The sequence below is a fragment of the Protopterus annectens genome, chromosome 2.part1, assembly GCF_019279795.1.
Source record: "Protopterus annectens isolate FY-2018-M chromosome 2.part1, PAN1.0, whole genome shotgun sequence".
NCBI classification, from domain to species: domain Eukaryota; kingdom Metazoa; phylum Chordata; order Ceratodontiformes; family Protopteridae; genus Protopterus; species Protopterus annectens.
Window position 1 is genome coordinate 1,021,899,240 of NC_056729.1, and position 27,826 is coordinate 1,021,927,065.

General features: G+C 43.2%; 1 protein-coding gene across 2 annotated transcripts in view; it reads right to left on the minus strand.

Annotated features, from left to right (window-relative positions):
* The window catches only part of LYAR (Ly1 antibody reactive), a 458,582-nt gene that overhangs the window by 298,192 nt on the left and 132,564 nt on the right, over positions 1-27,826 (minus strand). The window lies entirely within an intron of this gene.

Here is a 27,826-nt window from a genome sequence, read left to right on the forward strand (position 1 = left end):
AGTCAGGGTTTGGGTGGCAGGGAGTGAAGTGAATGGCAATCCCTTGTTTTGGTGGCAGGCCTCTGCCCACCATAGGAGCTCTAGTTGCAGGCAACGTATAATAGGAATCATTGTTTCCAGGCTGTGACAATGTTGACTCCATAAACTTTTTAAGTACCACTGACGTTTCCTCATATGCAGTCTTGCATATGGAATTAGAAGAATGCAGGAGGCCATGAATCCCAAGGCTTGCAGAATTTGTCTTGCAGATAGCAGGGTTTTTGTGGCCACCTGTTTGAAGTAAGTCACCAATTGAATTTGCTTTTCTGGCGCAAGATAAGTCATATGGGCAGTTGTATTCAAGCTTGCACCCAGAAATGTAATTTTTTTGAGAGGGTACCAGTTGTGATTTCTTTTCGTTTATGGTGTACCCTAGACACGTTAGAACCCTTTTTACAAACGCTAGATGCTTTAGAAGAATGTCCTTGTTTGCTGCCTAAATTAAGACAATCATCCAGGTATGGATATATTTGAATATTTCTTTGCCTGCAAAATGCATTTACTGGTGCCAGGCACTTTGTGAAGACCCTGGGCGCAGTAGATAAGCCAAAGGGCAGTGCAGAGAACTGGTAATGCAAGTAACTTGCTTTGAAGAGGAGGTATCTTCTGCAAGATTCCCTAATTGGAATATGCAGGTAAGCCTCTTAAATCTAGAGTTACCAACCAGGCATCTTTGCCTAGCATGGGTAGTAGCTGTTGAAGAGTCAGCATCTTGAATTTTGGAATGTCCAGAAATGTGTTTAGAGTGGATAAATCCAAAATCCGACGCCATGATTTGTCTTTTCTGGGTACCAGGAAAAGTCTTGAATAGAAACCTTGTCTCTTTTCCTCTTCTGGTACTGGCTGAATGGCCCCCTTGTTCATGAGGGACAGAACTTGTTTCTGGGCCTCTGCCCACTGATTTGGGGGCAGATCTGGCCATCCGTTTGGGATTGGCAACATGTGGAAATGAAATCTGTATCCCTGGGATACTATATTTAAAACCCATTTGTCCTGGGTAATAAGTTGCCAGTTTCGTGTATGAAGTGCCAGTTTTCCCCCCAAAGGGGCGGCTAAAAGGTAAGTGCTTGGTGATTGTAAAGGGAAGTCATTGAGACTGATTACCATAGGGGGGTGCCTTTGCTGCTTCCAGATTTGGAGGTGGAAGCACCCCATTGTTTTGTCCTAAAAGTCCCTTGTGACTGAAACCTGGAGCCTTTGGACTGTCTTGATTTGACTTGAGCGGCTCTCGAGGGGACTGGAAAAGACCAGTTTTTAGTAGGCCAGTGCCTACTAAATCTTGGAGGTTGCACTTGTAAGAAATCTCACAGTTTGCATAGATTTAGCTTTATCTTCCATCCTTTTTAACACTTCTTCAGCCTTATTACCAAAGAGACGGTCCTGTTGTAAAGGAGCATTCAACAATTTTGCTTTAACATGGTCAGGCAGAGTTTGCTCTTTTTCCAAGCATGCCTTCTTAGCACAGATCCAGTTATAGCACCCCCGCAAGAGGCCTCCAAGGAATCAAAACCACATTGCAAAGTATGTTTTCCAACTTGTTCAGCTGAATGTAATAAATCCTGCAAATCTTTATTTTCCACACAGTCAGAAATTAACATCATTTTCTGTTTAAGTAGTCCCATGATATGCTGTTGATATTTAAGCATATGAAATTGACAGTTTAAAGCCCTGATTGCTAAGGTTGCAGACGTGTAAACCTTCTTACCCCATCTATCCAGTGCCCTGGAATCGCTATCAGAAGGGGTAGGATTTTTAGAAGTAGAGGCCTTAATGCCCTTGGGACCCTGAGAAATGATTTCAGGCCAGCAATAGGATTTTTGAAAAGGAATTAGTGGGAGTCAGGAATGTCTAGAACAGGAGGTATGGCCAAAGGCCTATGCTGAGGAAGAAGAAAATCCCTAAGTCTCTTTTTAGATTCCGAGAAATCCTGACTTTCCCAGTGAAAATGTTCCCTTAAATTATGTAAAGTTTCCCCAAAAGAAAAATCCTCAGGGGGAGAAGCAGAAGGAAGGGAATCTTCTGCATCAGAGTCCTCATAAGTAGGAATAGACAAATCCCGTTCATTAGAAGAGTCAGAAGAAATAGAATCCTGTTCAGAAGATTCATAGTCAATGTCTAGCCTAGGCCTCTTGGGGGGGGGGGGGGGGTTGGCTACCCCTGATCAGAGTAATTAAATCTTCAGCCATTTTGATCATTTGTTTTTTAGGCATAGGGGCCTGCAGATGTGGCCCAGGCATCTGTTTTTTAGACACAGATTTAGATTTTTGCCTTAGTTTTGAAGATGGCGTCAGCCTAATATACAAATCTGTAGGCCTGAAAACACCCTCAGAAGCCGGTGTCTGCACAGTGGCTCCGGACCCATCTAAGGTAGAGACATCTGCAGGTTCCAAAACTGAAGCATCTCGTGGCATACCGGACTCTGAAAGGGTCTCAGTAGAGGCCTGCGAATCAGAAGTAGCTGGTATCAGGGGCTGCAAAAGCACCTCACTGAGTACCAGCTAACCAGCAACTGGCATAGGAGAAGAGTCGTTGGTTTTGGACCTCGACGGTCTGTCTCTGTCTTTCTTTGCATTTTTTAGGTATTCCAGTAGTTGGATTGGTAACTGACGACATTTCTGGATAATTAAATCTTGAGCTAAAATATTTAGAAGCAAAAATATACCGACGTTTAATAGTGCGTTGATTAAATTTAGCACAAAACTGACAGCAAGGCATGTTGTGGTCAGGGCCTAGGCAAGGAATACAGTACAAATGAAAATCCTTATGAGGTATTTGCTTCCCACAAGTAATGCAATTATTAACTTTTACTGACATCGGTAAGTAGCAAGAAAAAGTTTCCCCAACGGGGTACTTAGCTTTTAGTTGAAGACTTCGGTTCTGAAACTCGAATACGAAAATTTCAGGAGTCTGCCTACCGGCACTTGCGAACTGCTTCTGCTTCTGGCACCGCGCAGCAAGAAAGACTGATGTAATGGCGTTGGCTGCATGTTTTATACCCCTGACGACCTGACGTCATGGAAGAAGGGACAGCAACCGACGCAGGACCCAAGACTTTGTTAATCAGGCCAACTGAGGGCAACCTGCCAGCAGATTACCCAAATGTAATGACTGCAACAGTGAAACACGAAGAACATCCTGATTTCGAGCCTCTGCCCACTGATTTGGGGGTAGGTCCGTCCAAATGTTTGGGGTTGGTAAGGAGTAAAAGTGGAATCCGTATTCTTGGGGAAACTATATTTAAAACCCATTTGTCTTGGGTAATGAATTCCCAGTTTTTTGCATGCAGGGCGATCTTTCCCCCTAAAGGAATTGTCAGTTGAGCAGGGCTTGGAAGGTTTAAAGTTAAGTTGTGACAGTTTACCATAGAGGGAGGCGTCTTACTACTCCCAGCTTTGGAAGTGGGAGCCTCCCACTGCTTACGCCTGTGAGTACCTTGAGACTGAAGCCTGGGTGGTCTACTTGTTCCAGGTTTGGACTGAGAAAGCCAGGAAGAAGCAGGAAAGGACCAATTCTTAGAAAGTAAGTGCCTACTAAATCTGGGAGGCTGTACTTGTAGGAAATCTTTAACAGTTTGCATAGATTTAGCTTTTTCCTCCATCTTTTTAAGTACTTCTGCTTTGTTGCCAAACAGGCGGTCTTGGTTTAAGGGAGCATCTAGTAATTTAGCTTTAACATGATTTGGCAAAGATTGCTCCTTAAGCCAAGCATGCCTTCTAAGTACAGACCCAGTGACAGCAGCCCTGCAAAATGCCTCTAAATGAATCAAAACCACATTGCAAAGTATGTTTTCCAACTTGTTCAGCAGAATGCATTAAATCCTGTAATTCTTTATTTTCAGCATAGTCAGGAATCAACATCATTTTCTGTTTAAGCAATCCAATAATATGCTGCTGATACTTTAACATATGAGACTGGCAGTTTAAGGCCCTAATGGCCAAAGTTGCAGAAGTCTATACCTTCTTACCCCATCGGTTCAGGGCCCTGGAATCTCTATCAGAGGGGGTAGGGTTTTTGGCAGTAGTAGCCTTAATGCCTTTGGGTTCCTATGAAATAGTCTCAGGATCCGCAATAGGATTCTTAAAGAGGAACTTGTCAGGTACTCTAATACCTGTCAGGTTTTTTGGGAGCCGGAGGTAAATTGTCAGGGGCCAGGCTAGATTCCAAGAAGGCATAATCTACAATTTCCAGTGCAGGAGGAATAGCTAAAGGCCTGTGTTGAGGTAGGAGTAAGAATTCCCTAAGCTTCTTTCTGGAGTCAGAGTAATCCTCGATTTCCCAGCAGAAATGCTCCCTAAAAACATGCAAAGTTTCACCAAAAGAGAAAACCTCTGGAGAGGAAGCAGAGGGAATGGAGTCCTCTGCATCAGAATCCTCATAGGTAGATTAGGGCAACTACTGGTCATCAGAAAAAACAGAAATTTCAGAATCCTGATCAGAAGAATCAGAAGGAAAATTAGTTCTAGTTCTCTTACAGGAAGAAGGGCGGCTTCCCCTGATTAGAGTAATAAGGTCTTCAGTCATTCATATCATTAGTTTTTTAGGCCTAGGGGCCTGACCATGCAGTCTGGGCGTCGGTTTTCTAGGCGTGGATCGAGTTTTTGCCTTCAAGAAGGCGTCAGTTTAATATGCAAGTCAGTAGGCCTGAGTACACCCTCAGAAGCCGGTGCCTGCACAGCAGCTCCGGACCCTTCCAAGGTAAAGACATCTACAGGTTCCACAGTCGAAGAAGCATCTCGTGGCATACTGGACTCTGAATGGGTCTCAGTAGAGGCCTGCGAATCTGAAGTAGTGGGTATCAGGGGCTGCGAAAGCACCTCACTGAGTACCGGCGAACTGGCGACTAAGCTTAGGAGAAGCGTCGTCGGCAGCTTTGGACCTATGCGGTCTGTCTCTGTCTTTATCTTTGCGTTTTTTCAGAATGTCAGTAGTAGAATGGCTTACCAAAGCCATTTCTGGATAATTGAACAGAGGACCAAAATATTTAGATGCGAAAATGAACCGATGACGAATAGTTTGAGGATAGAATAAGGCACAAAACAGACAGCGAGGTACGTCATGGTCTGGGCCTAAGCAAGAAATGCAGTACTTATGAAATTCTTTATGAGGTATTTGCTTTCCACAAGAAATACAATTGTTAACTTTTACTGACATCAGTTTAGAGCAAGAAAAAGGATCCCCAACGGGGTACTTAGCTTAGTTGAAGACTTCAGATCTGAAACTCGAAAACAAAAATTTCAGGAGTCGGACGACCGGCACTGCCACCGCACGGCAAGAATGACTGATGTAATGGCGTCGGCTGCATGCTTTACACCCCTGACTACCTTACATCATGGAAGATGAGACAGCAACCGATGCAGGACCAAGACTTTGATAATCAGGCCAATTGAGGGCTACCTACAAGCAGATAACCCAAATGTAATCACTGCAACAGTGAAACATGAAGAACATCATGTAGTTTAAAGTGCAAAACAGCTGTTAGAGAAGTCAAAAAGAGATAATACCAATATTTTTTTCTAAACCTCAGAAGCATTCCTCATGATAATCTTGGTTCACCTGCCCAGAGACTTGTGTCAAGACAAACCAGAACCACTCTACCAATCAGTAGCAATTTGCGAGTTCCATGTGCTAAGAACAACAAAGTAGTGAAAGCTCAATTCCTGAAAAATCATTTGTCCCAGACGTCCTATGATAACTCTAGCAAACCACTCAATCCATTACAAGAAGGGGAGATGGTGAGAATACAGACAGCAAACGGTTTTGATCAGATTGGAGCTGTGAAAAGTTAATGTCCAGAGCAGAGATCGTACATTGTGGAATCGCAAAGAACAGAATTTAGACAAACAGGAAATATTTAGTACTGGTGTCCAAGCCAGTATTGCAGCATCTTGCCTGTGATTAAAAACTCCAGTTCTCAGAGTGACTTATCCAATGTTCCAGTTCCAGAGGACATTCTAGCAAATATCCCTGTTCCTGAGAATATCCCTGCAAGTCATAAAGCAGATCGTTCACCAATGACTGTCCCTGTTGCTAAACCCAGTCCTAACTGCTACATTACTAGATCTGGTCGCATTTCCAGACCATGTTCCAGATACATGGCAACTTGGACATCAATGTTATTTACTCATTATTGTCTGTATAATTTGCATGCCTATCAAATGTCATTATTACTGCAAGACAGCTCAGTAAAAAGGGAAGATGTAGATCAGAGTGTGTATGTACCTTTAAGAAGCTTTCCAGTGAGCTAGCACGTGTGTATAAATACTGAGCACATGCAAGCAAGACTGCCATTTTGTAGTGAGCTGCAGAGCTGTAAGCATGTATGTACGTCTAGTAATCAGTCAGTTTGTTTATATTTTATGTTGCTGCTATCAATCCTGATACGTTTGTATGTAATAAAGTTTACAAACACACACCCACCTTCTTGACTAGCTACACAAGCCGAGCTACATCTAGTATTTTTTTCCAAGAGACACCAAACAAGAGTGTCAACTATCAAAAGCTTTACCCCTTTTGGCAACAGAGGTATTAGTAAGAACTGGGCATAGACTGAGACAATGAGGAAAAAAAGCCCTTTCAAATGTACTTGCCAATTACTCTATTCTATAGTGGATGTTGTACAAGAAACTCTTGAGGTAGTGATACAAGAATACTGAATACTTTAAGATGACCAAGGTACACAGTGCAATGTACAACAAAGGTATTAGCAAACTTTGGCAAAATATCGGTGCTCAAAATGCAGAGAGCCGACAAGCTGGAGAAAAAAAAAATTTGAAGATCGGTCTTCTCCTTTAAACTTTCTGCAGGTAGGGGAAGACCCTCAAACTTACACCAACTCAGAGATCGCCATACCTCGGAGAAAAGGGAATATTCTGAGAAATGTCCATCTCTGACTTAGTATATGCACATCTGCTTTTCAGTCAGTCTCAGTATTTTGCAACTCGCTCTAGCGGATCCAGACATTTCACACAATTACCAGGAAAATAGAAAAGACAGAACACAGGGGAATGAAGACACAAAGTACTAGAGGTATGGCAGCCTATATAGCATGTACTAGAAAAGAATTATAGCCAATTACGAAGGATTTAAAATGAGCTAAATACATAGAAAGAGAAAGGATATATCCTACTAGAAAATATTAACATACAAAGAATGATGGCAGCTACTTAATGAAGCATATTCCAGTCTCTTTTGAAAAGAACTTGCTGAAAGCAAAAAAAGTCTGAAACCTCTGAATGGCAGACTGGGAGGTGAAGAGCAGCAAGATAACAGACCGGGTGAAATGCAGAAGAGATTGGAGGCTCCCGTACCTACTAAGAATGACTACTGCTACAACATTAAATCAGTGGCTAAGGGACAAAGTGAGCAGAAATGAATGGCGTAGAGTCATAGAATTTGGAGGGAAAAGAATGGAGAGGACAGGCAACCGAAAGAAGATAATAACAGAGAAGCATGAAAAAAATAATGGCACTGATGAGCCACAGTTGGAGTCCTGAAAAGAGTCAAAATGAACAGCTTTAAAGAAGTGGTTGTAAAATAAGACAGATGACAGAAAAAGGACAACAATACCTTAGACTAAGACCATAGCAGCTAAAGTATGGAATAAAGGTCAGTTGGTGGATGAAGAATCTGACAGAGGCCAAGTAACAGAAAAGGGAGTAAGTGGAGATAAAGGATAGCAAGATAAGCAGAGACATTACCATGATCAAAAATGGGAGGATTCAAATGGAGGCAGAAACTGTGGGTAGGATATTCAGAAATGTGAGGAAAAATATTTTATGGGATACTAGTAAGGCTACATATAAGGCTACATATACCCGCGGTGGTGGTGCTGTGGTAGCATTGTCACCTCACAGTAAGACGCTGTCCGGTTCGATTCTCAGCTAGAACGTCTTCTGCATGGAGGCATGCATGAATGGGCGTACCGTCGTTGAAGGTTGTGCGTCAGGCCTGGCAAGCCGGTACGTAAAAATCAATTGCCGATCATTAGCGGACCGGAGTTCCGCTGTGGCGACCCCTGACCGGGAAAAGCCGAAAGACACAAACAAACAAACTAGTAAAGCTACATATACACTGGAAAAAAAAGAGAATTACATTTTCTTTTTCAGAAATAAGAGTGGAAAGATGAATATGGAAGATGGGCAATAAATTGCAATGGTTAGGATTAGTTTGGGACCAGCAAAGGAATATCTACACATATTTTTATTTTATTTGTTTTTATTTTACATTTGTTGATGGGATAAGCCCAACTGGATACATGTCCATTTTCAGCGGAGGCCCGGGGAGAAAAGCTCCAAGGAATAACAAATCCAACATAACATGTCACACATTACAAATTACAAATAGATTTACAGAGGTTAGATGGGCAGACAATACAAATTACATACAGAATATTTACAGTGATTAGAAGAACAAACATTATAACAGTTCCTCAGGTAAAATTATTCAACGAGTGAAAATTGGATTAAATTACATAGTAGATTACATAGCAGATTTCCACATTCCAGAGAAAGGTTAACCAGGCTTGATACAGTGACATAGCCAGTTTGTTCACAGGTGGTGGTTGAGCCTAGTTTTAAACTGACCTAGTGAAGAAAGTAAGGTAATATCAGCTGGTAGAGAGTTCCACAATGTTCCAAATAGATTCTCATGCTAATTACAAAGTGGAAGAAAAGGAGGATGAAACTTACTGGAGCAGTGCCTCAGAAAAGGTTAATGTGTTCCATATATCCTGGTGTGTTTGGATATAAAAGGATGGGTAGTGGAACTGAATTAAAAGCTGTGTCTTATTGAAATAAAGGGGAAAAAAGGAAGACAATTCTTAGAAAATGGTTGCAAAGTTCCTACCTTTGACCAGATTGGGCACTACAGCTAAGAAATGGAGAAAAACAGAGGTAACTGAAGGAGATGATGAAACCAGTGTCAAAACAATAAACCGGTTTGGTGCACAGAATGGGATAAAGTATAAAGGGGAAAAGGTGTGTGCCTACTTAAGAAATGGCCTGAATTTCAAGGATGAAGTAATCAAAAACTCCTAACTGGGGGTAAAGAAGATTCAAATGGACTAAAATCAATGCAGATATATAGCATTTCTGAATATGAGAACATATCTAACAAGATAAAGGAAATTTATGGCCCATCATTAGATGCAAATGTGTCAAGGACGGCTGTTTGAGTTTGATTATCTAAAGTCAATGAATAATTCTGTATATAAATATTCAGTTAAATATCTGAACTAAAAAATATTAGCATACACACGCACAAAACGCAGAGACTCAAAGCACATTTCCAAAGTACTACAGCAAAATGAATGAAACACACAACCAAGAAGAAGAATGCAGCATGGTAAAGAGGATTATGCAAAATAAATCATTATCATTGTTGCATAACCGTTGCAACTTCTATGGAGGCAAAAGGCTATACACTCCAACAATGTGTATGCAGTGGTGAAACATTAGAATTTGTACTGTTCCGGCAATTCTTTTCTGGACACACTGGCAATGGTGAACAAAACCAACACAGTGGATGTCATATACACAACCAAACTGTATTGATGCCACTAATTCCACATTGTGCAAAACCCTCAACTGAATGAACATGAGTTTCTTCACTGGTACAAGGACAACATGGTTACACTGGGCCAGGTATCTCAAATGCTTCATGGGAACATTACACCAAATGCATCATAAGACAGAAATACCCTGCTTCAGATGAAGGCTGCAGTTGCTTATAACCTCCCAAGCTACAAAGGTATCTCAGCAGTCTACCTATGACAGTCAAAGCATATCTCAGACATCTGCATCAAATGGCAGCAAATGTAGACCTACTGATGCAAATGTGGGTCTGTACCACATTTTTAATGCATTCACGCCACAAAGGACTGATAAACCATCATTGATGCATTACACAAAGACAGATCTGTCAGCATTGCTAGTCACAATTTTCCACCCATATGGCTTCAGGGGATTGCAAACAGTGTGTGTGTGTGTGTGGGGGGGGTTCATTCCATCATCTCCTATAGAGTAAATAATGTGGATGGCATTTTCATGGATATCTTTTACAAGTATTCAGTCAATGCTCAAAATCTCTACATCTAGAAGGAAAGAAGATGGTGTACAGTTTTAGCAAAGGGCCACATAAAACCAGAACGTCTTAAAGTACAAATGCTACAAAAGGCACTTCTAAGACTGCCAAAGATGGGTACAAAAATACAGGTTCAAGAAAAACTATCAAAAAAATAAAACATGTTCTCTACAGTCATATGCCAGGAAACCCACACTGAAGTTTACAATCTACTTATTGTCTTACCACCACAAATTCAGAGTGGGACACAGTACTACAATGCCACTGGCCTTTAACAAAAGTCCAAGAGCACTGGAAACAAGGTAAACTTACTGGTGTATCTGTGCACATTTCTAATTTCTATGATTTAATTAAACCATAACATGCTTCTGAACATACTATCACTTCAGTTTGATTGAATCGAATCATTATGCAAGCTTGCTGGACATCTAAATTATGCAAGCTTGCTGGCCATCTAAATAACAGACATTGTACTAACCATGAACAGTGCTGTTGTCAGATGTGCATAGGCCTGGGACTCCTGAACGGCCTTGTCTATGGACCTCTACTATTTATCTTTATTAACTCTTTTGTGTGTCTCTTCACAAAATTACTAAGCTCTTGTATATGGATAACAAGGCCATCCAGACAGCTGACAATTCACCTAGGAGCCCAGCAAAATAACCAACAATAACTCTGTGCAGCTGTTTTTGGGGCTACACCAATAGGGCCTTGTTATTTATTTTGGTAACGTTTTATGAAATACAGTTCGCAATGATTAAAAGTAACTGAAATTAACCCAAGCATCTATGTCCAGAATAGGAAATACACAGACTTCCAAATATTTAAAAATTTAGCTAGACTGAGCATTGACCTCTGTAACTCAAATATGAATACTACATTTACATTTACAACACTACTCTCCTAATGCCACAGAGTTGCAAGCCTACTAACATGTGATATAAGAGAGCTCTACTTACCTGTAAAATGATGCACACAAATTAGCTACTGCAATAACTAAACGAAATACAGTGTAAGCTGCAGAGCGCTTGTGCTATGTAAACTGTGCCAGACAAATTATTCTTTATGGATGCCTGTGTTAAACACAGACACGCACACATCTCAGTAGCTCAAAAGTAGCACATTTGCCTTTGGTGATTAGATCAAAAGGCCTTTGGTTCTATTTCCACCTCAGGTAGATGAATTAATTTTCCAATACTGACATGCAGTGTAGCACAGTGGGGTACTGCACTCTTGAGTATGCCATCCTTCTGATGAGACATTAAACAGAGACCCCATCTGTCAGAAAGTACAGTTTTGTACCTACCATAAATGTAGATGTTCGAGTGCTGATACAGCTGCAGTAATGACAAATGGGTTTAATTCCAAAGTCTTGGTCCGGCGTCGGTTGCTGTCAGGAAGGCCAGAGTATATAAGACAGGCAATACATAAATAAAGCTTTTGTACAAGTGTAATTTATGCAAAATCAGTGTAAGCAAGCAAATAAAACATAGCAGATAAACCCAGTCAGAGGTAAGAAAAGGTTGTTAGGCCCCATGCCCTTGCCAAGTGGAACATCTACATTTATGGTAGGTACAAAACTGTACTATGTTCATCGTGCATACAGCTGCAGTAATGACAAATGGGTAGAGTCCCAAAGCTATGCATAGGGTGGTAGGTACTATGAGGAACTGGGTTGAGCCAGAATGCCCTGCAAAACAGCAGTGGCAAAGCCTGCTCTTGTTCTGGAGTATAAAGGCAGATGGTAGTGTTTTGTGAAAGTATGTACAGAACTCCAAGTGGCTGCCTCCAAGATATCCTTAGTAGGCACACCTCTGAGGAAGGCTGTAGAGGTGGCTGTTGCCCTGGTGGAGTGAGATCTGATACCAGTGGGGACAGGTTTCCATGATAAGAGTAACAAAAGTATGCAGTGGCCAATCCACTTGGAAATGGTCTGTTTGGTAACTGGTTTCACAGCATAAGACACAAAAAGTTGGTCTGATTTCCTGAAGGACTTGGTTCTGTCCAAATAGTAACGTAGCTGCCTGTGGATGTCTAAAGAGTGAAGCAGCCTTTCCCCTTTGTTTTGAGGGTTAGGATAAAAAGTAGGAAGGTGTATGGCTTGGTTTAAGGCTACCCTAGATACCACTTTAGGCATAAAAGATGGGTTGGTGCGAAGGGAAACCCTGTCCTGATGGAAGATGAGGAATGGCTGCACTGCCATGAGGGCCTGGAGTTCAGAAACCCTGCGAGCTGAAGTGATGGCCAGAAGGAAAGCTGTTTTCCAGGTCAAATATTGTAGATCTGTTGTAGCAGCAGGTTCAAAGGGAGGCAATGTTAATTTTTCTAGTATGTAATTAAGGTCCCAGGCTGGTATTGGTTGTTTCCTTGGAGGTCTTATATTCTTAGCCCTCTGAGGAACTGCCGAAGAGTGGATGTGAGAATAAAGGAGGATCCGTGTTGAATTCTGCAGAGATGGCTGAGGCGTATTTTAATTGAAGAAAATGAAAGTCCACTGCTCAGTAGTTCAGCTAGGTACTGTAAAACCTGAGGTAAGTTCAATTTTCTAGGGTCCATTCCTCTTTTCTCATTCCAACAGCAAAGTGGATGGTCTTCTGGCCTCCAAGATGACATCCTGCACCTCCTTGGAGAGTAGAGTTTGATGATTTTCCATGCAGCGAGGTTGAGTGTTTTCAGCTGGCTGTGAAGGGTTTTGTAGTTGTTCTAGAGGCAGGGACCAGGGAGGAGTATGTGTTAGGCTCCTCAGGAGTGGATACCAGTGTTGCCTTGGCCAGTCTGGAGCAATCAGTATCATCCTCGGTTTGTCTGTTCTTGCTTTCCAAAGTACCTTGGGCAGAAAAGGTCCTTGAACAAAACCTTTTCAATTGATGGTTTCTGTGAGAGGCAAAAAGATCTATATCTGGCATCCCCCACGCTTGGACTATCTCCGTAAACACCTGTGGATGTAGTTTCCATTCGTGTGGATCTGTCATATTTCTGCTCAGAGTGCTGCCAGTGTGTTAGTAGTGTGCTTGAAGTTCGATTTGTCTTCCTAGAGCCCAGTTCCAAAGAGTCATGGCTAGTCTGCACAAGGGGTATGAGTGAGTTCCTCCTTGTTTGTTTATGTACCACATTACTGTGGTGTTGTCTGTTCTTATGAGCAATTGTCCTGGATGCAGGAAGTCCTTGAAAGCTGTAATTGCATTTATTACTGCCAGCATTTCTTTTGATTGATGTGCAGGTGCTTTTGGACAATCTGCCGCCCCAGGCGTAATCTGAGGCGTCTGTGGTTATGACTTGTTTTGCTTGAGGCTTGCAGAATGGGAGGCCTGTGTTTAGTTGACATGGTTGGGCCCACCATAGAAATTCCTTTGTAGACAGGGAATTATTGGAATGATGCTTCCAAGCTGTGACTGTGTTGAGACCATTGATTTTTAGTACCATTCAAGTTTCCTCATATGCAGCTTTGCACGGGATTAGAAGAATGCAAGATGCCATGAATCCCAGAGCCTGCAGGATTTTCCTTGCAGTAGATAATTGCCCTTGTTTTTCGTTTGTGTCCAAGCTGGCACCCAGGAAGATTTCTCCTTGTTGATGGTGTATCCCAGAGAAAGCAGTAACTGTGTCACATATGCCAGATGTTCCAGTAGTATATGTTTGCTGTCCGCTTGGATCAGGCAGTCGTCCAGATAAGGGTAAATTTGTATCCCTTGTTGTCTGCAATATGCAATCACTGATGCCAGGCACTTGGTGAATACTCTGGGCAGTAGATAAGCCAAAGGGCAATGCAGAGAATTGATAGTGGATTGAACCTGCAAGAAATCTGAGGTATCTTCTGCAGCTTTGTCTGATTGGGACATGCAGGTATGCCTCCTTGAGGTCCAATGTTACCAGCCAAAACTCCTTGCCCAGCATGGGAAGAAGTTGCTGTAATGTGAGCATCTTGAATTTAGTAGAAATGTGTTTAGTATTGATAAGTCCAGAATGGGTCTCCAGTCGGTTCCTTTTCTTGGTACCAGGAAAAGCCTTGAATAAAAACCTTGGCCTTGTTGGTGCGTAGGTACCTTTTGTATAGCCCTCATGTTTAGGAGCTTTGAAATTTGCAGATGTGCCTCTACCCTTTGATTTTGTGGTAGGTTTGGCATGCCTCTCATTAGCCTCTGTTTATAATGTCCAGTATCCATTTGTCTGTTGTGACAATATGCCAATTGCTGGTGCTGGAGATTGCCATTGTCTGCCTCTATAAGACCCTTGTGATTGCCCTCTGCCCCTTCCGTCTGTATCTGCCTCTTTGACCAGTTTTTGATGGCCAATTCCTGCTAAATCGTGGTGGCTGAACCTGTAAGAAAGCTTTGACAGTCTGCATAGATTTGGCTTTCTCTTCCATTTTTCGTAATATATCCTCAGCATTGGTACCAAAAAGAACATCCTTCTGTAAAGGTGCATCAAGGAGTTTTGCTTTCACATGATCAGGCAGATTCTGTTCTCTAAGCCAGGCATGTCTGCGAATGACTGATCCTGTAGCAGCCGCTCTACTGGAGGCCTCTAGGGCATCATAACCACATTGTAAAGTGTGTTTACCCACTTGTTCTGCACTATGCATCATATCCTGTAACTCTTTTTGTTCAGGTTGAGACATTTTGTTTTTTAATTGTGATAACAGGAACTGTTGGTATTTAATCATATGAAACTGGCAGTTTAAGGCCCTCATGGCAAGGGTGGCCGAGGTATAAACCTTCTTACCCCACCTTTCAAGGGATCTAGATTCCCTTTCTGCAGGTAATGGATTCTTGGAAGTGGAGGCCTTTATTCCCTTAGGGCCTTGTGAAATGGTTTCTGGGTCAGCATTATGGCCTTTATAGAGAAATTGGTGAGAACTGGGTACTCTGTAATATCTATCAGGCTTAACTGGTGCAGGAGGCATTTAAACAAGCCTCGAATAGACATCATCCAGTACCTCCAAGACAGGGGAATAGTCTGTGCTGAGGTAACCAAAGCCTTTTCTTGGAGTCAAAAGAAAAATCCTCAGGGTCAATCAGCATCGGAATGCTCTGATATAATGGATCCCTGATCAGAAGAGGGGGATTCTTCCTCCACTCTGGGTCTCTTGTCAGGAGGGGGCTGAGAACCTCTGATAAGAGTAATAAGATCCTCAGTCATTTTAAGCATCTGTTTCTTAGGCATGGGTCCAGGGGATAGGCCTTGTGCAGCAGGTCTAGTATGATGCCTGGCTGCTTTGGATTTGGTAAAGGCCTTAATAGAAAAGGAGGTTGAAGGTCTGAATACACCCTGAGTGGATGTAGATCTGTCCACATTAGTAGGTTCAGTATAAGCTGGAGTCTCACTGAGAACCGGACCACGTGGAGCCTGTTTATGTTGGTCCTTTTACATTTTATAATCAAAGGTCTGGGCCCAAACAAGGTATGCAGAGGATTTGCTTCCCACAAGAAATACAATTATTAACTTTAAAGATTCCCCAATGGGGGTTCCAAATATTCGAATTCAGGAGCTGGCCGACCGCACTTGCGAACTGCTTAAAAAGACTGGAGAACATCTTATATACTCTGGCCTTCCTGAACATCCAGCAGTAGCTCACATGGAAGTAATGCCATGAACAAATTTCCCATAGACAGTATGAATAATATTGGGTTCCCCCTGAAAAGAAACCACTGACCTATTGAGACCATCCTAAAGAACAAAGTGTAAGTAAACAAAAAATCCATCTGTCAGAACCAGCAGTAGCTCGCATGGAAGTAAAAGATCCCACAACACTTGTCAAAAACAGTAGAAGTTCCCCAGTGCCATGAACAAATTTCCCATAGACAGTATGAATAATATTGGGTTCCCCCTGAAAAGAAACCACTGACCTATTGAGACCATCCTAAAGAACAAAGTGTAAGTAAACAAAAAATCAGTTGTACAGAATACAATTCATATAGGAATGTAAGACCAGAGCTCCAAAGAAAGGTAAGATGTAAAGTTTCATCTACACTACACATCACAACATATGAACAGTATCAAATCCAAACCCTACACAGTTGACAAATGTAAACTTAGAAGCAGGATGGCTTCTTTCTTTTATCTGTTTAGATACATGATGCAGCTACAGCTTCCAGAAAATCCCTCTCTCTGCTGGAAAGTTGGTTAATGAAGTAAAAACTGTGGATTCAGGCTTTCTGATTTGTTCCTGACTGCACAGGAACAGTTAAAAAAATCTCAGAAGCTACAAATTTCCATGTTTCTAATGCATCAAAGATAAAAAAAAAAAAAAAAAAAGAATGATGTAAAACATGTTTTGAGTTACAGCAGAGATGCAAATTAAAACATAACTGTGGTGAGACAGAAGATCAGTATTACTGCAAGCAGAGAGAAAAAAAATAAGTTGACATATACCTGCTATTTGTGCTTCATGAGGGCAGGAGGTCCCATGGAGAGTATAGATACCCATGTTGCTGAAATAATGAAATCACACTAAACACTGAGCTTAGTAACATACATTGATCACTAGAATTGTGTGAAGTACGTCAGCTAAGTAGCACAGAGGGACAGAGCCCTGATTATAACCTAAATGACCTAGAAACAAGCAATGGTCTTGGCATTGGATGAGACGATTGAGGTTGGAAAAAATGAAAGGGGTGAACCCGACTGCTACTTTCAAGGTAGCAGAGGCACAGAACAAGTACATTCACTGTTGACTTCTTCAGCGGAGACCACAGAGGCATTTACCTCAAAAGGATGGGGCAAGCATTTGTAGGCTTATGTCCCTTGTGGAACTTCGTGACAGCCCATTCAAAGCAAACTGCATGTCCAGCCTCACATGCATCAAGGGGCAGACAGACAAACGGCAGGTTAAAAAGAAAAAAAAATATATATGGAATAATGAGGATGAAAGTTATTAATGCACTCTACCCTTTCCCCTTAGGGGAACAAAAAAGCCCTAGAGAGTGGTCACCCTTGGGGGTCAATGTTCAGAATGGGACTGGAGCCAAAAAAATGGATTAAAAAAAAAAAAAAAAAGGAGGAGAGATTAATTTTGTGTAGTGTATGACATGGTTAATGGAAGGCAGGCTTCTACGAGAAGCATATTTAAACAGTTAATGAAGCAAAAAGTGGCTGCAAAATGAGGTAAAGGACTTCAACTATAACAAAAGAGAGTGACAAAGAATTAATGTATGAAACTATAAATAAAAGCAATGGAAACAAATTGGACAAGAGAGAGAAAATGAGCAAGGAAAGGCATAAAAATACACCACAAACAGGAAATACATAAGATGTGATCATAAGCATGAGAAAAAAAAAGTTCGTATACTGGATAAGTTGTATAGAAATTGTGGCAAAAAACAACCCTGCAACCAAAAACAGCTACCTGCATGACGGTGCCTGTGGCAGACCCTCATCCACTGGATAAGTAACTACCAGCTGGTACACTGGAAAGTTGATAATTAGCAGCAGCAGGGTGAAAAGGGATATAAAGAGAGTCTATTATCAGTCTCTTGCTCAACACAAACTGCAAAAGCTCTTTAGTTAGCAGTTCTCAGGGTTGAGGTCAACAAGGACAAGGACAATATGAGGTCAGATATCTCTGCACTGCAAAGCATGCTGGACTTCTGTAGACAAATGGGGTTACAGGCAACAGGGTCAAGACAAGGGCTCAACAACCCTTCCTTATGTAGCACAGGACAAACATCCATTTCCAAAAGAAAGGATGCCATTTTAATTCAGTCTGTATGTACAAGCATACCATATAGTCTTAAATATGCAGGCAGCACAATACCCCCAAAACAGTAATGAGAGCTCTATTCAGCTTCTTTAATCTATGAAAATTAGAAGTTATGTACTTACCATAACTTGGCATCTGGGTTGTCCATTTCATTCTTCTGCACAAATGAGTTCGGATCAGACCCTAGGATCAGACTCAGCCGCATACAAAACACTTCATATCCAATTTTCGAGCTCCTCCCTCTACCCATAATGCTCTATTCTCTCCTTAACTCCTCAGATCAAGCTTGCTGCCTAATCTCTCAAGTTATAATCATCCACCAGGTATTTCTAGGACAGACAAGGTTGGGGGATGGATGGAAGGGAAACTGAGGAAGAATGAAAATGGACAACACAGATGCCAAGTTATGGTAAGATGTTGTCCCTTTTCATTCTTCTTCACAAATGGAACAGAGTCGCTAGCTACATAGCCCTTGGGAGGCCCTCACTGAAGGACATACTGAAGCATGTACAGAACCAAATGAAGCTCTGCTTCTAGATACAATATCCAATTTGCAATGAGTAACAAAGGTGTGAGTCTTGGACCAATTGGCTGCAGCACAAATCATCAATGGAAATCCTTGATGAAAAAGCAGATGACGTAGCCATAGCTCAAGTGCAGTGAGAGCTAGGGGGCTGTGGTAAATCTAATATTTTTTGAGAATAAACCAATGAAATACTATCAGTAATCCATTTGGCAGAGTAAGTTTAGACACTGTCTGGCCCAAGTGGCTAAGGAAAAGGATATAAATAGCTGATTGGACTTCCTGAACTGCTTTGTTCTGTGAACGTAAAAATGCAATTGTGTACATCAGGGAGGTAAAGCATGTACTCCCCCTTATTCGTAAACTTTGGAAAGATGACTAGTAATTGTATGGACTGTTTAATTCTCTCCGTAGCCACTTTAGGAAGAAAGGAAGGCTTGGGTCCATAGAGCTACTTTGTCCTTATGAAAGATAATGTAAGTAGACTTGCCTGATAGATAATGTAAGTAGACTTGCCTGATAAGGCCTGACGCTCAAATTCCTTTTGCTAAGTAATAGCTACTAAAAAGATAATTTTCCAAGACAGAAACTTCATATTGCATTTGTCTGCTGGTTCAAAAGGTTTATGAGCTAGCCTTTGAAGAACCACTGTAAGGACCAAAGGAGGAGAGGAGTCTTTTATTGGGTGGGGGGTCAGAAGAAAGACTCCCTTCATGAAGGCTTTACACAATCTGGATGCAACCAGAGAAAGGGATTTGTTTCCAGAATGGAAATTAGAAATTGCGACCAACTGACGTTTAATAGTAGAAGAATTAGCTCTTTCTTTAAAAAGAATCATTAAGAAGATAGGAAAAAAAGAATAGCTGAAATAGATGGGTCGATATTCTGGTTGGAAGCCAAACAGAAAATCTTTTCCATTTTTTTCTGTAGAATTTCTTGGTGGAAGCCTTCTGGGAGGCCAAGATAATCTCACGAACTGGGAAAGCAAGCCTGGAGTGTTTGCCTATTACTGGAAGCAGAGAAAGTTAGTTTGAGTAAAAGGAGATTGGGATGTTGAATTTTTGATGGATGGGACAGGAGATCCTGAGTGGGTGCCAGAATCCATGGAGGATATCTAAAGTGAGACCAGAGGAAGGGGGACCATACCCGTCGAGGTCAGAAGGGGCAATGAGGATGACTGAGCTGTTCAGCCTGTTTGCTTTCTGTAAAAACTTTGGAATCGGAGAAAGAGGGTAAGCATACAGGAGACCCAAGGGCCCATTGTGAATCAGAGCATCTCTCGGCGATTCCCCGGAGGGGGGGAATCTGAGCAAAATACTTGTTGCACTTGTTGTTAAGGCAGTGAGGCAAATAGGTCGCATCAAGGCTGGCCCCAGAGAATGAAGATCATATTCGCTACTGACTGACCGAGAGACCACTTGTGAGGCATCAGAATGAACCAATGGTTTTCCCCAGGATGTGCATTGCAATTAGAAAGTGGTCTGAAACTATTGCCCATTCCAAAACCCTTATGGCCTCTGTGCACAGGGGGTAAAATCAGGTCCCACCTTGCTTGCTGATGTACCAGACAATTGACATGTTGTCTGTTTATAATACAATCGTCCCTAGAGGTAGAACATCCTGAAATGCTGGTTAACGCTAGGACGACTGCTCTCATCTCTAGGATGCTGACATGTTACTTGGTCTCCAGAGGGGCCCATGTGCCTTGAACCATCTTTTCCAAGAAATGCTCCACCCCCCATCTGAGTTGGGAAGAGTCCGTGGTTACAGTGGCAACTGGGGCCAGAAGGGTAAAAGGTCTGCCTAGAAACAGGTCATCGGACTGAAGCCACCAGTGAATGACATCTGCAGATTAGGGAGAGCCTTATGGGAAACAATAGGGGCTGTTAAAGTATGGACCACTGTACGGCCAATGTCCACTGAAGGATTTGCATAAAGAAGCTTGCTAGAGGGACTAGAAGTATGGCAGCTGACAGAGCAGAGAGCTAGCAGAACTAATCACGCTGGAGGAGATGGGTGGGATAGTATGGCCCGAACTTGAAGTCTCAAGGCTGTGATGCAATGAAGAGGTAAGGATGCCACCTGAGTTGAAGTATTCAAGAGGAATCCTACAAATCCCAGGGTCTGTACTGGGACTAGGTTTGACTTGGTATGGTTCCTGGAGCAAGTAGTCCCTGTCTTGTAAAAGTTGATGCTTGAATGGGGTGGTGATGAGCCAATTGTCAAGAGAGGGAAACACCTGGAATCCCTTGGAGTCTCAAGTGAGCTGCTACTACTGCCATGCATTTGATAAACACCCCGGGGGCTGTGGTGAGTCCAAAGGGCAGTACTCTAAAATGACAATGACTGGCTCCCAGTCAAAAATGTAGAGGTCTCCTGGATCACCTGTCCATTTTTACTTCATAGTATACATCCTGGAGATCTATAAGGGCACATTCAATCGTCCTTGTGCAGAAGAGGTAGAATGGAATGAACCATGACCATTCAGAACTTCATCTTCTTTCCATACAGATTTAAGCTGCATGGATCCAAAAGAAGTGGGAGTAGGTTCCAAATCCTATCTGGTCAGGTGGGACCTGTTGAATGACTCTTTTCTGGAGCAGCTTTTGTATTTCTAGAGCTGCATCTTCCATCTGACTGGCATCTTTCACCTGACTGGGTAGAACGTCCGGAGGTTTCCTTCTGTGAACAGGAAGAGGAAGGGAAAATGGTATGTACTAACCTCTGGATACGATTCCCAGCACCCAAAATTTTTTGTGATTTCTGTCCAGGCATCTAGGTGCAAAAGAGAAATGACACCCTTTTTTCTATTATCTGTTTAGATACATGATGCAGCTACAGCTTCCGGAACCCCGACTGTTTCCAGAGGCAGAGACAGTCAGGCAACACTTCAGGAGTACTAATAAGGCCTATCACAGAAGGAATCTCTGAAGCCCTGATTCTGTGGACCCCCTCTGCCTTGAGGACAATGTCCTCCATTGAAGTTTCCTCCTCTGCCTCTGGAGGAATTATTCCCGTGCAAATCTTGTAAGGAACCCTGAGATTTTTGGAACCACAATTTACCACCTCATTGGTTTAGAGAAAGTCCACTGAGGGGTAGAAAACATGACTCCTATGGCAGAGTCTTTCCTTCTTGTCTACTGTGTGTGTGTGTGTGTGTGTGTGTGTGTGTGTGTGTGTGTGTGTGTGCGCCTTTAAAATGATAGTTCCAACAAGGAACAGCCAAAGGGGTCATTGACAAAGGATGTCGTGAAGGGTTCTGCAAAGTCACATAGCCTCATCCAAGCACGTCTCCTAATGACTATGCCTGAACCAGCAGTTCATGAGGCACCCTCTGCTGCGTGGGAGATCAGCCTTATCAATGCATTAGAAATGGACAGTAGCGTGGACAGTTGCGAAGAAATCTTTTTCAGATCCTCCACAGACATGGACTCAGAGTATTAGATTGTTCCTTCATCACATCTCTCTGTAACCAAATAAAGTGTGCCAGGTAGTTTAAAGACTTCAGCGCGAATGTAGCTGAATCATGCACACGCTTTCCACTGCTCTGGACTCCCTGGTCAGTTAATGGGCAGAGGAGCTCTGTTCAGCTAGCTCCTTCCTGGTGGCTGCCGCCATCACTATGGCATCAACTGAGACTCCCTTGCTCCAGGGGGGGGGTCTACTGGCAGAAGGCACCAAAACTATGTCCGGGTGCTTGGGGATAGGTTTGACAGTGTCTGGTTCCTTCAAAGCCCGACGAGAAACCAAGTCAATAAGGTCATCTGCTGGGGGGGGGGGGGGGTGGTAAACCAAGACTTCGATGGTCAAGCAGTGAAAGCCCCCAGAAGCACGGATTCTTCAGGAGGAGGAGGTTGGGAAGACCAGTCACACTTCTGTTTGAGGATTTCAAGGATGTCTTCAAAAGAGATGTCATCAGGTGGCGATCTGGGGAAGCCTTCGCCTTCATCAAAATCAGTGTTTTCCGTGAGAGACTCTAACAAGCCTGTGAGTCTCCTCTTACATGTCCAGAGATGAGAAAGGATGGTTCTCTATGCAAACAGAAAGCCCTTTCTACCACCTTCAAAGTTGGTGAACCAGGAGAAACCTCTCTCCCCTCCTCAGATCCGAAGTCTCAGAGGAAGGGAGGCAGGGCCGTCCCTGGATCTGAGTTGTCCAGGGCTGAGGCTCCGAGGGGAAGGGACATATCTGACAGTCGGGGCTGAACCCAACTCCTCAGACCTGGCGTCGACCTTTCAGCTCAGATACTAATTCTGATCCAAGGGTAAAGGATCAGAACAGGTCAGAGACATCAGAGTTGAAGAGGGTACTTTCCTTGGACTGGACTCCAAACTTCTCTGGGATCTCGTATCCTGGGACTCTGAAACCATAGTTCGGATCAGAAAAGGAAATAGAGTGGGCTTAGCAGGGGCACTCCTGGGTCCATGAGGCAATGGACCTGACAGGACCCCCATCTGGATCAGAGCCCTGAGAAACTTCCACACCATCCTATCCGCATCTGCCTCTGTCAAACTCCTGGAAGACCTGGCAGACCCCGTGGTTGCTGGTCTGGTGAGTTTCCTCCATGTTTAAAAAAAGCTGAGAGGGTAGGGCTGGAGAGCCAGGTCTCAGGAGTTTCCTCCAGTGTACAACTTCTGCTTGTCAGATCTGAAAGCTTAGGATCCAAGAAGGAAGTGGAAGGTAAAGGGGAGCTCACAGCAGAAGCTGAGCCTATTTGACCTGAAGAGGACTGTGGATCAGAGGGTGGCCCAAAGGACTTCGGATCTGAAACCTTCCTAATTTTCTCTGATGTCTCCAAAGAAGCACTCAGATACTTTTGAAGAGATTGCTTCCCTGAGTCCAAGGATACCCGAAGTGCTCTGGAGGGGGTTTCAGTCCAGGAAGAAGCAGAAGTAAGCCTTTTAAAATCAACTTGTTGCACCTGTCTGAGAGAGCCCTGGGGTTAAAAGTGGCACAAACAGCATGAGAATAATTGAGATGGTCAGCCCTCGGGCAATAAACGCACTTCTTGTGGGCATAAGATCCTCAACTCTGATGCATAAAAGAAGTGCACTTCTTGAATCCAGTAGGTTTCTCGGACATGACAATAAGCAAAATAACCTAGGGGAGAAAAAAGGCTAATGATGTGCAGGGTACCGTAGCACTGTTCATTTTTTCCTCTTGTTTGAGAAACCTGGGAGAGAATAGAAACGGAAATACCTAAAAAGGAGATAAAAGGAATAAAGAGAAAAATACCAACACTGGTAGCAATGTGAAGAGAAAAAGTTCAGAAGAGGAGAGCAAGAAAATGAAAAACCCTGGCACCAGCGACAACTACAGAGGGAGGAAGGAGCAGTTACAACCTTCAACTAGCAAAAGAATAAATTTAGGAAGGATACAACAGAAACTAAACAAAAATTATACCTCATAAGCTCGACACTGAATACCTCCATCTTACCATGAAGGCGGCAAACAAGATCTGAGAAGTTAGGGAGAGAAGTAATACGTATGTTCTTGCCATAACATTTCATCTGTGTTGTCCAACTGTATTCCATTAACCTGAGAGAGACTGTTCCGCTGCGCAGAACCAAATGGTCACCTTCTTACAGCTGGATATTCTAAACTTGAGCTCCTCCTACCTACCCACAATGCCCCGCTCTCCCCATGTTATCTCAGAACGAGTCTGCCAACAAGAACATAGTGTTCTTAAACAACTAAATTACCAAAATAAGGAGATAAAAATATATACAGATCTCCCAATAACAGAACACTGAGAACACAACCAAAGGAATAGAATTCCTAGAAACTTCTACTAGGCTTCCCGAATAAACTATGGATAGGGGGAAAGAGAGGCGGGAAGGTTAATGGAATGAAGTTGGACAACACAGATGGCGCGTTATGGTAAGAACATGACTTCTTTACCTGATGTTGTCTACTTCACTCCATTAACCTGAAGGACAGAGTCCTCAGCTACCATAATCCAGGGTGGCCATTAAGGTAGGATATTCGGGAGTACAGCAGAAACAAAAGCACTTCTACTCCTAGATACCAAGTTTGATTTGTAATGAGTGACAAAGGTATGGGGGTTTGACCAAATAGTAGCAGCAGCACAAATGTCCTCAATAGAAACTCTGGACCAAAAAGCTTGAGACATGGCCATGGACCAAGCAGAATATGCCCTTATCGGACCTGGTAAGGGAACACCTTTAGTAGAGTAAATAAACTGAATACAATCTTTCAACCATCTGTCCAAAGAAACTTTGGTTACTATCTTACCTTTTTAGGCATTTGAAAAGGAAACAAATAACTGATCACACTTCCTTAAGGATTTAGTTCTATGAACGTAAAAACAAAGTTGTCTATGCACATCAAGCATGTGTAAAGTGTATTTTCCTTTGTTCAGATATTGAGGAAAGAAAACTGGAAGATTAATCGACTGGTTAATGTTAGTCTCTTTAGCCACCTTGGGTAAAAAATTCGTATGTCTTTATGAAAAACTAAGTATGGAAATTTTGCGGAAAGAGTCTGCAGCTCGGACACTCTCCTGGCCAAAATAATCACTACTAGTACAAGAGTTTTCCAGGAAAGGAATTTGAGATCTTCTGTAGCTAAATGTACAAATGGAGGCTGGACCAAGGCTTGCAAAATCATAAGATCCCAAGGGGCGTACGGCCCTTGACCAAAGGCTGTAGCAAAAAAGTGCCCCTAAGAAAAGCCTTACACAACTTAGAAGAGGCTAAAGATGCACAGTCAAAATCAAAATGGAAGTTAGAAATGACAGCAAGCTGTACTTTGACTGTAGAATGACTAGCAACCTTCCCTAAAAAGGGAAGCCAGAAAGTCTAGAACTACTGAAACTGGTGCTGTAAAAGGATTTATCTGATTCTGTTCTGCACAAAGGGAGAATCTTTTCCAATTACTTGCGTAAATCTTGCAAGTGGAAGTCTTATATGATGAAATCAAAATGTCTCCAACAGGAGAAGACAGTTTGGGAGATCTGGCCATCAGCAGAAGTAGAGAAACCATGTGGTTAACTTCAGGGCCTGAATGTTGGGATGTGGATGCCCCGACAGATGAGACAATAGATCTGGACATGGATTCAACTTTATTGGGGGGGCAAACCAGATAAGTCCAAAATAGTGCAATGAGGATCACTTTGCTTCGCAACTTCAGAGCTTTCTGAAGGAACTTGGGAAGAGGGGGAAAGGTGTACAGTAAACCAGAGGGCCAAGCATGAACCAGAGAGTCCTTAGGGGACTGTCCCTGAGGAGCGATCAAGGCAAAATACTTGCTGCAATTGTTGCTGAGGCGGGACACAGAGGTTGCAGCAAGGATAACTCCATTCCTGGAAGATTGCATCTGTCATGGACTGGTTCAGGGACCACTTGTGAGGCATCAGCAGCACTCTGCTGAGTCCGCCGGTTAGGATGTTGGATTCCCCTGGAATGTGCGTTGCTACCAGAAAGCCACTGGAAGAAATCATCCACTGTCAAACCCTCATTGCTTCTCGACAAAGGGGATAAGACCTGGTTCCTTCCTGTTTGTTCAGGTACCAAACTACTGGCATATCATCTGTTTGGACAGCAATAGTCCCCGAGGAAGAAAGCTGTCTAGTTCTTGCAATACTAGAAGAATTACACTCATCTCGAGAACACAGATATGCAACTTGGTCTCTTGGGACATTAATGTGCTTTGGACTGTTTGGCCCAGACACTGCCACCCCCCACCCGAACTCGGAGGTGTGCGAGCTCAATGTGGCAGTTGGGGAGGGGAGAGCAAACAGTCGTCCCCGAGTAACCTCCGAGGCCTGGATCCACCAAAGGAGAACACGCCTGCACACACGAGATAGTCTGACGGGGCGATTCAAGGGATTTTTGAGAAAAGACCACTGTACTGCTAGGGTCCACTGAAGAATATGCAGCATTGGAGAAGAGTTATGGTTGCTGACATGGAGCCCAAAGCTTGTAGAATAAGAGAGGCCAGGGACTTCAGAACAGTCAAGATCTTGCCAACATGGGATCTCAGCTTTAGTACCCTGCCCAATGAAAGATCACCGTGAGCCACCATTGTGTCTAGACATGCCCTTATAGAGTCTACGGTTTGAACTGGGTGCGACTTCTGCCAGTTTATAGTTATGACCAGAGTGGAAGCTAGGTTGAGAAAGTAATCCCTGGCCTGAAACAGAAGATGCCTGGTTGGGGCAGTGAGGAGCCAGTCGCCAGATACGGGAATACCGGATAGCCTTGTAGTTGGGGATGAGCTGCAACTACCACTAGACATCTGGTGAACACCCTGGGGGTTGTGGTGAGGCCAAACGGAAGTGCCTGAAACTGGTAGTGACTGGCTCCCAGCCTGAAATATAGTAAGAACCTGGAGCACCCTGTCCATTTTGATATGGTAGTACGCATCCTTGAGATCTATAGAGCACATCCAGTCACCCATCTTCAGGACAGGTAAGATGGATTGAATGGCAACCATCCTGAACTTTGTGTGTTTCACTGACTTGTTAATGTAGGTGAGATCCAATATAGGCTGCAGGTCCCCTGTCTTTTTGGCTACTGAAAAGAATATGGAGTAAATGCCCGATCCAACCTGATCGGGAGGAACCTCTTGGATGAGCCATGACCCTTTTTTGCACTAACTTTTTTCCTGAACATCGACCTCCCTCTGACTGGGTCAAACATCAGGGAGGCAAAATTTCTCTTAAGAGATGTCGGCGAAGGGAAGGGAGTATCCTCTAGATACCATCTTTAGCACCTGTTTGTTGTGTGAGTAGGCCTCCCAGGCTTCTGGATGTAAGGCAAAATGCCCCCCAACTGCTTCCACAGAACAGCAGTCGAGTAACTGTTCAGGACTACTGGAAAGGCCTGTCTGGGGTAGGTACCCACGACCCTTGATTTTTCAGACCCCCTCAGCCACCTGGGTGGCATCTACAGTTGTCTGTATCCTCCTCTGCCTCAGGGAGTAAAGTCACCTGCAGTGTCCTGGAAAGGGCCCTGGACTTCCTAAACCACTTTTTCTTACTATCATGCTGGTTCCTAGAGAAGGTCCATTGTGGAGTAGAAAACAGACCCCAACGACAGACAAGGTCTTACCATCTTTCTCAATCTGGGTCAAAGTGTCACGTATTGTGAGCCCAAACAAGGTGGAGCCATCTAAGAGGGCAATAATGAAAGACTGGTTGAAAGGCTCTGCAAAATTGCACAGCTCATCCAGGCATGACGCCTAATGGCAATGCTGGAACTCAACACCCTTGAGGGACCCTCCGCAGCATGAGAGATAAGCCTCATGGACGCATTAGCTAGGGAATGTAGAGTGGCCAACCTAGAGGAAACACACTCATGCTCCTTGTTAGGTATGGACCCCGGTACCGACCTAGAAAGTTCCTTAACTAAGTCCCTCTGTAGCCGGGTAAAATGAGACAAGTAGTTCAACTCCCGAAAATCAAAGGTAGATGAAGTGTAGACCCTCTTACCAAATCTCTTCAGAGCCTGAAATTCTCTATT